Source organism: Gigantopelta aegis, unplaced genomic scaffold (genome assembly GCF_016097555.1).
Source record: "Gigantopelta aegis isolate Gae_Host unplaced genomic scaffold, Gae_host_genome ctg4342_pilon_pilon:::debris, whole genome shotgun sequence".
Taxonomy (NCBI): Eukaryota; Metazoa; Mollusca; class Gastropoda; order Neomphalida; family Peltospiridae; genus Gigantopelta; species Gigantopelta aegis.
Genome location: NW_024533811.1, coordinates 15,206 through 26,678, shown reverse-complemented (window position 1 = coordinate 26,678; position 11,473 = coordinate 15,206). Strand labels below are relative to the sequence as shown.

General features: G+C 35.1%; 1 pseudogene; it reads right to left on the bottom strand.

Moving 5' to 3' along the window:
- Window positions 1-7,390: 7,390 nt before the first annotated feature.
- Window positions 7,391-8,506, bottom strand: LOC121392713 (annotated as a pseudogene).
- Between the last annotated feature and the right edge of the window lie 2,967 nt (window positions 8,507-11,473).

The following is an 11,473-nucleotide window of genomic DNA, read 5'->3' as shown; positions in this document are numbered from 1 at the left end:
ATAACAATATTTTACAGTCACAAGACGGGCTTTATAGGAGATAATAAGATACTGTATAATAATATACTGATAATATGCTATACTGAGCAACAGAAGAAAGAAACACGGATGTTCATGTTTTTCTTAATTAAATCAGTTGAGCATTAATTTGTTTACTACCAAGAGGGCATTTTAAGCCGATTTTGAGAGTCCATTTTCCATATATATATATATATATATGTATGTATGTATGTATGTATGTATGTACGTCAGCGCACTCATAAATACTTAATATGGAGAAATAATTAAATGTCATAGTGTCCTTGATTGGTGTGGTTGAGTTGGACACTAGTTGGTCAGATTGTAGCCCCTAATTAACTAAATACTAAGTTATTGCATGAATGGCAGGTAACATAACAACAATTAAAGGGACATTCCTGAGTTTGCTGCAATGTTTAAAATGTTATCAACTAACAGAAACTGTTTAAAGAGACATTCCTGAGTTTGCTGCAATATTTAAGATGTTATCAACTAACAGATACTTTTTTAACGATTATAATTACATATCAAATATATATAATTACATAGAACTACAGCAACGAATACTTCCTTATATAAAATAAAATGTGTTGATTCAAATCTGTGCAATTTTTGTCATCGCCAGCCAGAAACATCGGATCACTTGTTTTATGCTTGCCCCAAAGTCGTCGAACTCTGGAATCTTATAGAACAATGGTTGCAACAAAGAGGTGAAGACTTCCAGTTTCACAAAACTATGATTTTATTTGGAGATATAAATAAGGAAAACAATTTCGTAAATTGGTTAATTATAAATGTAAAGTATTATATTTACAAAAGAAAATTACAGAACACCACACTCTGGGAATGTTGGTTAAGATTTTTGGAAAATATTTAAACGGCCAGCCTTTGTTTATATATAAAACAAGACTATGGTTGTTTGTTTTACAATGTTGCTGGTTTGTTGGAAATACTTAGTTCAGCTTTCTCCCCTTTCTCTCCTTGCTCCTATGGTATATTCTGTGTATAATTGATATGTACGGTAATGATTCGGGGCCCCAACCATTACATTATCTTTTGTTTTTCTGGGGAACTAAACATTTATTTAAAAAATAATAATAATACAAAAATAAAAATTCTGAATAAAATATTAGTAGCTGTATATAAAACGTGTTTCTGATAGTTGTAATATATTTACTAGGTTAAATTTCATTTTATTTCCTAAAATAAAAAAATTTCGTACGTACGAAATTATTTGAAGACAAAATCCAGTTTGAGCTTCTTACAAATATTAAGACGATCAGAAAGACATTGAATATACAGACACTGATATTCTAAACAAGAAAATATATTTAATATGTAAGTTTAATCATAGAAATATTTTATTAATCTGAAACATCTTACAATGCAGCAAACTCAGGAATGTTCCTTTAATTGTTCAGCTAAATATATAAATTACATTTGAATATATTGTGATAATACCCCCTCCCTAAAAAAAAAACTCAAAAAAAAAAAAAAACCCAATAAAATAACTAAAAAAATAATAATAATAACCAAAAAAACCCCCAAAACCAACAACAACAAAACACACAAAACAACAACAAACTAATAAAAATTTGTGGTATAATATTATTTTAATTGAGTATCTTTCTAAATACAATATCAGTGGTTATATATTAAATGCGATTCTGATCGATCTAGTATTTACACCAGGTCAAACTTTATTTTATTTATATGAAAGAAATTATTGTGATAGGAAATCACGTTTGGGCTACTTACTAATAGTAGGACGACCAGAGATATTAAATATACAGACACTGATATTCTAAAGAAGGCAATGTATTTAATATGTAACACTAGTCGTTACAACATTTCATTAGTAAAAACAACATCTTACAATGCAACAAACTCAGAAGAGTCCCTTTAAGAAACATAAAAGCGATATAGTAAACAGTGTCACATTTTTACATGGGCTCCAGAAAATCCATTTAGTGAGGGCGGGGAATGCGTAAGGCCAAAAGTTTTTTAATTAGATGTTCCTCTGATTCTCCAACGTTAATAATAATTAATAAATAAAAATATAACTGTCGTAAAATTTAAATTTAGAGGGGCCCGGCCCCCTGTCCTCCACCCTTAAATCCGCCACTGGAGACATAACCAGTTATACTACCCAGTCATCGATGTGGTTGTGTGAAGTATTCAAAAGACTACAGGTAATGATGTTTAAACATATCCTAACAAAAGAAACAAAACACGTTTGATGCAAGCCTCCATGAATAGGTCGTGCAGACGAATTTAAAACGAGCGAAGATTAGGACGCTATTAGCCGACTTCACGTAATAGTACTCGGAAATAAAGAACTGAATAGAAAACACCCAGAGTGTGACAGTAGGCCTAACCTGATACGACATCTCCATTCAACTCGTCGGTGTTTTGTATTTGTTACATGCTTTGACTCTGAGTACATATTTGATTTGATCTGGCCTTAAGGCAACACCACACGATACGACATAGGATAACCACAAAAAACAGTCGATTGTGACAAGACATTACGATTTCATCGGTTGTTATACAATCGGCTATTATCGTACGAAGCACTCATATCGTTTGCCGTCGCATTTATTGTACTATCCGTATTGTACTATGTCCTGGCTTGTGCACGTTTGTATACGTTAATACGGAAATTGCTTGATGACCCGTCCCTTTAAAAATATTCAAGTGCCCCCTGTGTTTGCTCTTTTAATGTTTGTCCCATTGCGATACGCTTATGACGAGTGTTTTCCCCGTTACACCCCCACGCCACTCGCGAAATATTTCGTAAGTCTGAATTACTAGAAACTGTGTCACTGTTTTCTTTTTTAGGAGTTTGTCCAGATGGTCAGTATGGCTTAGACTGCAGCTACACTTGCCACTGCACTTCCGGTTGTGATGATGTCACAGGATGTTCTGGGAACTGCAAAAAAGGATGGTCTGGACCAACATGCAACATGAGTAAAAATATTATACAGTTAACGGTATTGCGGGTTAACGGTACAAATTAAGAGAAGTGGCTAGAATAATCGTAAACTGTTATAACGGCCTTGCGTATCTGATAATAAATTATTATTGTTATTATTATTATTATTATTATTATTATTATTATAATTATTATATATTGTTATTTCAGATAATTTAGCATTGAACAAACCAACCTACCAGAGTTCTCACTATAAAGGGGACACATCACCTCCATCAAATGGTGTTGACGGGGATCACACTCAAAAGACGTGTATACTCACTGATGTAGATCAAAATAACTCTTGGTGGGAAGTGGATCTGAAAAAACCACATTACATACACGACGTAACTGTTCACTACAGGACGGGTTGTAAGTAGATATGGCACCTTTATATAGACGCACACACACACACACACACACACACACACAACGCATACACGCGCACACGGTCATACATACGTACTCACAGATTCACATACGTGGAAGATTACAAAGCGCTGTCGAATCTATGTCCTACTAAACCTCAAGCAACTTGTCTACTACTGAGCTACAACGTGTCTTATAGTCTTACTGCGCGGGTGTAGGATCATAGGATGTAACTCTGATATGAAGAGTATTGCGGTCGATTGGCCTCATCGGACTAAGGTGTTGCTGAGTCCCAACCAGTGCTTCACGACTGACACGTACAAAACCGTGCCTATGGAAAAGTGCATATAAAAGATCCATTGTTGCTTTAGGAGTAGCTTACGTGACGGTAATGTGTAAGCTTTCTCTCCTTCTGTAGACAAACTGTAGAAATATCCATATCTTAAACAGCATAAGCCGATTTCATCCACTATGTCCAAGATAAACAAATCTTATACTTAGACCATGCGTTCATAAATTCTTATTTTAGATATAATTTCTTAATTTAGTCCAAAACTCTGACAGCTGTTTAGGGAAGCTTATCCAATGTCAGTTAGACACGGTAGGCATGTGCATCGTGACAAGCATACAAAGCTATTCTTGAACAGGTATCCAGCTTAACTATACTCGTTTACCATTTGAGTATACAATTTTATGTTTAAGATTTTACAGTCAGACTCGTTAACCACAAATCGTTAATAGCCGAACCGAAAAACGGTTTTAAAGTAAAACAAAAACGACTGATTATTGTTAATTCATGTTTCCACAATTATTACTCCGTAAGCCACGTCCCCTTAGTTACTTTTACTACGTCCCACAAGCTAACATCCAAAATGGCAGAATCGGTAGCAGACTGCGTAGCTGATCTAAAAGTATTCCAGATGATGTGTCGGTTTTATATCTTCGCGAGAGCTCGGGCCTTTCCAGAAAAGCACAAGAGAAAGGTTTTAATTATTTTACGCAAGGCTACATCCACGATATAAAAATTTCCGACGAAAATCAACCGAAAGTGAATGCGAGATGCTGGCGTTCCATGAGGAAAAACGACTTGGCACACAAACTCCATATTCAAGTTTGCTTGGAGACAAAACAGTTATCAGAGGCTAACTGCTCCTGTAAAGCTGGGTGAGTATATTTTGGTATTAAACTGATATTGCAGCATGGTTTATTTTAGTGCAAAGCAAAAAGAAAAGTAACAAACCTGAATTTAACAAATGACACACACGTGTCTTAAATGTAGACTAAACTTCAACAAGAGCCTTATGTGTTGAAAAGATGCATACCCGGACCACCAACACTTTAACAAATGAAAAACGCGTAATTTTAGAATTAATAAAAAAAACCGTGATTATTCCTGCTAACTGGGGGCAGCCATTTTGTTTCGTTTTTGTGACGTCCGGTGGTAGAGCTTTGGACGAAGTGACGTCAGCTCAGGTCCAACTTCTCTGTTATGCACAGCGTAAACAAATGCTCTAATTTACGACAAGGCGCTTAGCTTTCATCAACCTGACTTGTAAAACAACATAAATGACTTGATAGTATAATAAACTATTTAACTAAATATATTTTAATTTGCATCAATGTAACGAAATGGAGTTACAGTATTTTTTTCTTTTAAAAAATCCAAAGAAAAAATGCATATTATTAGGCCTATTGGTAGGATACGTTCGAGCAAAAACGACCGCTCACGATACCCAAGTGATAATTTTCTTTTCTCTGGGACTACGTAATTGGTCAGTTTTGTGATTTTAGATGGGAAAATCTATTTAATCAAGGGTTTTATAGAATTACTTACAGTAATAAAGCTGGTAAAGTCCATTACGATTTAAGGTTATCCCACAATACCCTGTGATCTTAATAAAAGAGTCACGTCTTTTTTGTGTGTCTAGACACAGTGTCAAGGGACCGTCTAAATATACACCTTCCAATCAAGAACCACAGGTACAGGCCACGGAAAGAAAATACCAATTAAGCAAGAAAACACTCCGACTATTATTTCAGTACGTGGGTTAATTTATATACAACATATAATACAGTTATTTCAACACTTTGACAATGGTGAAACGTTACACGTTAGGTATTACGTAACCACCAGCTCGCCAGAGGGCGTATTCACTGGAATGGTACAAAATGGCTGCGCCCGTTATATATAATAACCATCACATTTAACCGTTTTATTAATTAACTATACACTTATACTTGTTGATATAAAGCAATAATGTGCATTATGTATCGTTGAATATGCACACCAGTCCAAAAGCCTTGCTTTAGCATTCCTTTAAAGCTGCATTGTCAAGACTGTTTGTAATATTTGAACATGTACAATAGATCTCCCAATTGTTTAGTTTGATTTCACATCTCAACCAATTTCGGTCATATGCATCTCACACACACACACACACACACACACACACACACACACACACACACACACACACATACACACACACACACACACACACACACACACACACAGCATTTTGTTTACACTGTTCATGGGCCCCGTCTATGGGCCCATTGGGCCATTTCTCCTTCCAGCCAGTGCACCCTGACTGGTATATCAAATGCCGTGATATGTACTACCCTGTCTGTGGGATGGTACATATAAAAGATCCCTTGCTGCTAATAAAAAATAGTAGCCCATGAAGTGGCAACAGTGGGTGTCCGCTCTCAATATAGTGTGGTCCTTAACCATATATCTGACACCATATAACCGTAAATAAAATGTGTTGAGTGTATCGTTAAATAAAACATTTCTTTCTTCTTTTTTTCTGTTCGTGGGCTGTGTGTGGGTATGTATATTGTTCATATTTATCATAGATAATTTGTATGTAGCTAAATATCAACTGTGTGCATTATTATTTGAAAACAACAGGTGTTCACGTTTATTAACGACTTTGTTTTTGTACTTCCAGGCTAAGTGGCCACTGCTCACACATTATTGGGCTTTTATAAACCTTACAAGGATTGAAGCTGCACAATTTAACATCAGTCCTAGAACAGCAGAGTTGTACGAACATTCCAAGACAGTGGGGCCATTCAAGAGGGATGAAAATAAAGCCAATACCAATGAGCCATGTTGTGGGGGAAAGACCCACTGCAGAAGTCAGAAAAAGAAAGCCTGTATTGTGTCAGTTGGACACAGAAAAGAAGTAAGACTTATAATGTTGATTTGTTCTTTAATACTATAGGAGGTGAATCCCTACCCCATCCCATGTTTTGGTATACCTATTGTAACTATATCTATTCATTTTGAAATTAGCATCCCCATATTGAGATTTGTATTCTATTTCTGGAATATTTCAGTAGGTTCTGCAACTTCTTTGCATTTGTAAAGTTGCATGTAAAAGTTTATAATACTCTCTGAAAATGTAGAGAAATAAATAATAAAGTATAAACTAAATGAAAAATTTATATGTATATTTTAATCAATATAATAAAACACATAATTGATTATATTTTGCATAAACTAATGTCATGTTGTTGTGAAATTAATATTTAATATTTAACTGGAATGTAGTATGATACTTTAAAAGTATTGTGCCGCTAACAATACGGAATTATTATGCATGTAAATACTTCTTCAACATAAATACATCGAAATGACAAAAATGCTACAATTCCTTTTAACAACTACACAGTAAATACTACCCCTTATAAGTTGGAAAACTGGCATGATAGACTTAGATTAGTTTTATTTGGGTCACAATTGGGGGGATTTCCAAGGAAACCATAAACAATATGTTTTACTACAGCTGTAGGTAGATATAATAATCATCTCCAGAACAGGTCGTACAATATGTTCTGTAAAATATAGCAGTTGCTAATGTATCATAAATTGTTGTAAAGTTTATTTTATTTGTTTGTCTTGAGTTAGTATATAGCTTAGCATACGGTTACGCAACACATGCACTAATTCGTTACACTTCAGACTTCCTCTTGTCGAGTCTTCTGCTGTTAACAAACTGAGACAACTCTATGGAACGCCACTGGGATATATTTTATCAGAAGATGGACCTACAGTGGATACACCTTTTGGGAAAGTACCTGTTGGCTCACTGTTATCATATCAGGTAAAAATCTTTCTTTCTGTTTTCCAATTTCATTTATGCCTAACAAATATATCTTGAAACAATGTCAAAAAGCAACAAACTGCCCAAATCTGGTTTATGTTTTGGAAGAGCGAAGTTGGGATTGTATGAAAGACAATCCTGTAGTTTTTTTATTTTGGCAATTACTCTTTCAATGTGAATAGAATGTTTTGCAATTTTTTTGTGTCAGTTCTGCAACTCCAGGGGACATCTGTGAACCAGACGAAGCAAATGGCGGTATATTTAATTTTAACCCTAGCTTTTCTAATTCTTTCCCAATGGTGAATCCTTTGTCTGCCATGACAGCATCTCCTTCCAGTAAATAACCTCGTTCAAGTAGAGCTTTCAGTAAATCATAAAACCCTCTGATACAGACCCAGTAAACAGTTCAGAAACAAACATCAATGATCCACATGGATCACAACCAATAAGACACTTTAAGGTAGTTCTTGATTTGTAGTCACTGTACATTTGACTTTGTAGAGCCAGAGCACAAGGAGATTGTGTTTTAATTTCTGTGCCATCAATGATAATCAGACTTGTGGTAAATTCCTTTTTGTAGTCAGCAGGCATATTGTTAATTATTATATTCCTGTGTGGCCAAATATTTAACTGCCCAAATTTGAAATACATATGTTCAATCCATGCATTAAAAAATGTCAGTCGAAGATTGCATTGAAAGTCCAAATCGCATGGATATGTCTTGAAGGCCAACATTATGCCGCAGTCTACACAAACATAGAAAAAGACAATCTGTCAGGGCAAGCCTTTTAATGTCAAGCCTACTTTTCCGGTAAGAAATGCAATCATCACTTGGTGCAAGAAAATCAAGGAGTGCAATAAATCTTAACAGCTTTAATCCTGTGTAATACTGGAACAGATCTTTAAGTTTTCCCTCTCTTCTACAGACACTATCAAAACCAAATAATTTGTCTCCATCTTCTAATTTTTTCTCTAATTCTGTTATTCGTGTCGTCTGTTCTTGTACTTTCTTAAGCAATTCATCATTTTGCATTGTTGTCTCTTCTAAATGTTTTCGAAGTTTGAGCTCTCGGCATTATGTAACAGGCGATTAAGTGCGGAAACCCCTGAAAAGATATGAATGAAAAAGACATATTCAGTGTACTTAACAAAATATTTTGTATTATATTTTAGACAAGAAACTTACAAAATATAGAAGCCTCTGTGGGAACTGGCTGCGGCAATACACTATTTCCAAAAACAGCACCTGTAAAGTTAACAGATGAATATCTTTGTCTAATAAAGATTTTTCCCTGGTTGATGCAGAAATACTGGAAACTTAGACACAGGGACAGGCTGTGCCATCTTCAAAATTCTTGGAGAATATATTTAACACCAAAGAAATATCAGCTGCTCCCTTGGAATATGGCAGAAGAAATGAACCAAAAGCAAAAGTCAAGTATCTTGAACTGTATCATACAAGACACATACATGAATGTGGACTGGTCGTAAATAAATAATTTTTGCTTTTAGGTGCCAGCCCAGATGGTAAAGTATGTGATAACAATGATTGTGGCATAATTGGGGTCAAGTGCCCGTATACTGCAAGAGACCTTACAATTAATCAAGCAGTTGATGAACTTTAAATTTAATTATTATGCCTCAGAATCATCAATACTATGATCAGGTTCAAGAACAGCTGATGGTAACTGGCTCAAAGTTTTGTGACTTTGTAGTTTATACCAATAAAGACTTGCATGTTCAGAGGATTTATCCGAATATTGACCATATGCAAAAATTATCTTTGTTTTACATGAAATATGCAAAACCCCATGTAGCCGAAATGGAACAAAAACAAGTAGGTCAGGTGTATATTGAATATACAGGTGTACATATGTCGTGGGTTAGGTTTCATTTTTGTGTAAATAATTTACAAATCACATTATTATTACTACACATAAATGTGTAATTAATGCATTGAACACTTGAAATTTACAGTTTTCATCAGTTTGTGTACTTTCATCTGTATGGAATTCTGTAGGTGGAACATTTTCATTGCCCTTCGGGTAAGAATGCAATCATTTAATGTCAGGGCTTCTAGATTGTGGTAGCCCTAACCCCATGGCTAATGATATTGAATGATGGGCTAGTAAATAACTGCTATTGCCATGCCCGACGGTTAGTACAAATATTTTGTCAAATGTTACAGTTAAGTCTATTTTGTAAATATGACTATCCTGCCTCCACTCCCTACCCCAATGTTAGTGTTTTAAGCTCTACATCACTCTTCAGGCGACGAATCCGATTATTACTATTAATTAGTAAAATTAAAGTAAAGTGGGCTAGTAAATTTTTCATTATAGCTATTAAATTTTAAAAAACCCACTGATCCCATGGCTACTGTATTTTATAAAAAGTCTAGAAGCTCTGAATGTATTTTGTATTTTCTTGTTATTAATCTTGTATGTGAAAATCACAATAAATATATTTGTTCAGCCAATGACTGCAAATTATCTTTAACGCATATTAAAAAACAGTAAGAAAACAACACCCACGGTATTTGAAGACAAAGCCTAAGAAATTGTGACTTAAAAGTCACGTACTTGAACCTGCTTTAAATGGGGTTACCTACTCTGTATTACTTTCGATTGAAATCTCCTGTAATCGCCGTTTCTTTGGTGGGGGCCTTGACGGTGTTGATCGACTCCCATCTGCAGCTACTTGATCAGGATGTATTTCTGTTGGGCCTCTCTCTCCAACAAAATGCTGTAAAAGAAAATATTTTTAGATATCAAAATGCAAAATCTAACAAGGTAAGCTATAAATAGTGAACAATCAAATAAAGCATGGCTGTATAATTTCATTTCATATTATACATCTTCAAATCATGTTTTAGAATGCAGATATATATAATATGCACTTAAAATATTATTGAACTACAGAAAAAAAGAGAGTAACGTTTGTTTTATTTATCGACGCCACTAGAACACATTGTTTACTAATACTCGGTTATTGAACGTCAAATATGTGGTCATTTTGATACGTTTGTTAGAGGAAGCCCTCTACATTTTATCATGTAGCAAGGGATCTTTTATATGCACTTTCCCATAGACAGGAGAGTACATACCACAGCCTTTGGTATACCAGTGGTAGTGGACTGCCTAGAACTGAACAAAACCCAATCAGAAAATTGGTCCGTCGAGTGGATTTGATCCTAAACTACAAATGAGTAAAATTACAACGAATGTAAGAATACTTTGAATGACTCGCATGCATTATCGTTCCTTATCATGATAATGCCATATTTAAATTTACAGTTCTTAGTTTTCTACTAAAAATGAGATAATTTCATGCACAACTACACTCATCTTTGAACAAACATACTTGTGCTTGTTTATGTCATCAACATTTAGTTGAGAGTGTGGTCGTCCGCATAGTCGAATCCATTTTAAACATTTTTCTCGTTGCGTTTTTGGCTTCTGAAACGGTATAAATGTCAAATGCTGTCCACTTTCATACCGTTCATCCGATTTGCCCCAAGCACATCGCTTCACCATTGTGCCTATGAATAATGCCTTCTAACAAAGGGAGTATTAACGCTTAATTGAACGACTGAACTAAACAATGATCAACATAAGGCCTCAGATTACAGTTATCTTCCCATTTGGTTGTAACAAATCCGGAAATTTGACCGCGCAAGTACTCTGCTATTTGACTGTGATTATTTCATGGCAGACAGCTATGAATGGCAACTATTTGACTGAAGGGACAGGGGAGATCATGTTGTTTGTAACTTGTTGACATTGAATACTTTTTTGTGGTAATTCCGGCCCATGCAAAAGTCGTGCTTTTTGTGTAAAATGGGAGTACTCCGGCCTGGTTTAGAGGGTATGTTTGTTTAAACCAATATGCTGGGAGAAAGAGCTGGACAACAGGGGTTGTCCTTTTCAGGGTATGTGTCCCCCAGGCAGGCAAAGGTACATTCAAAAATCCACGGGCCTGCTGATATTAATATAAATGT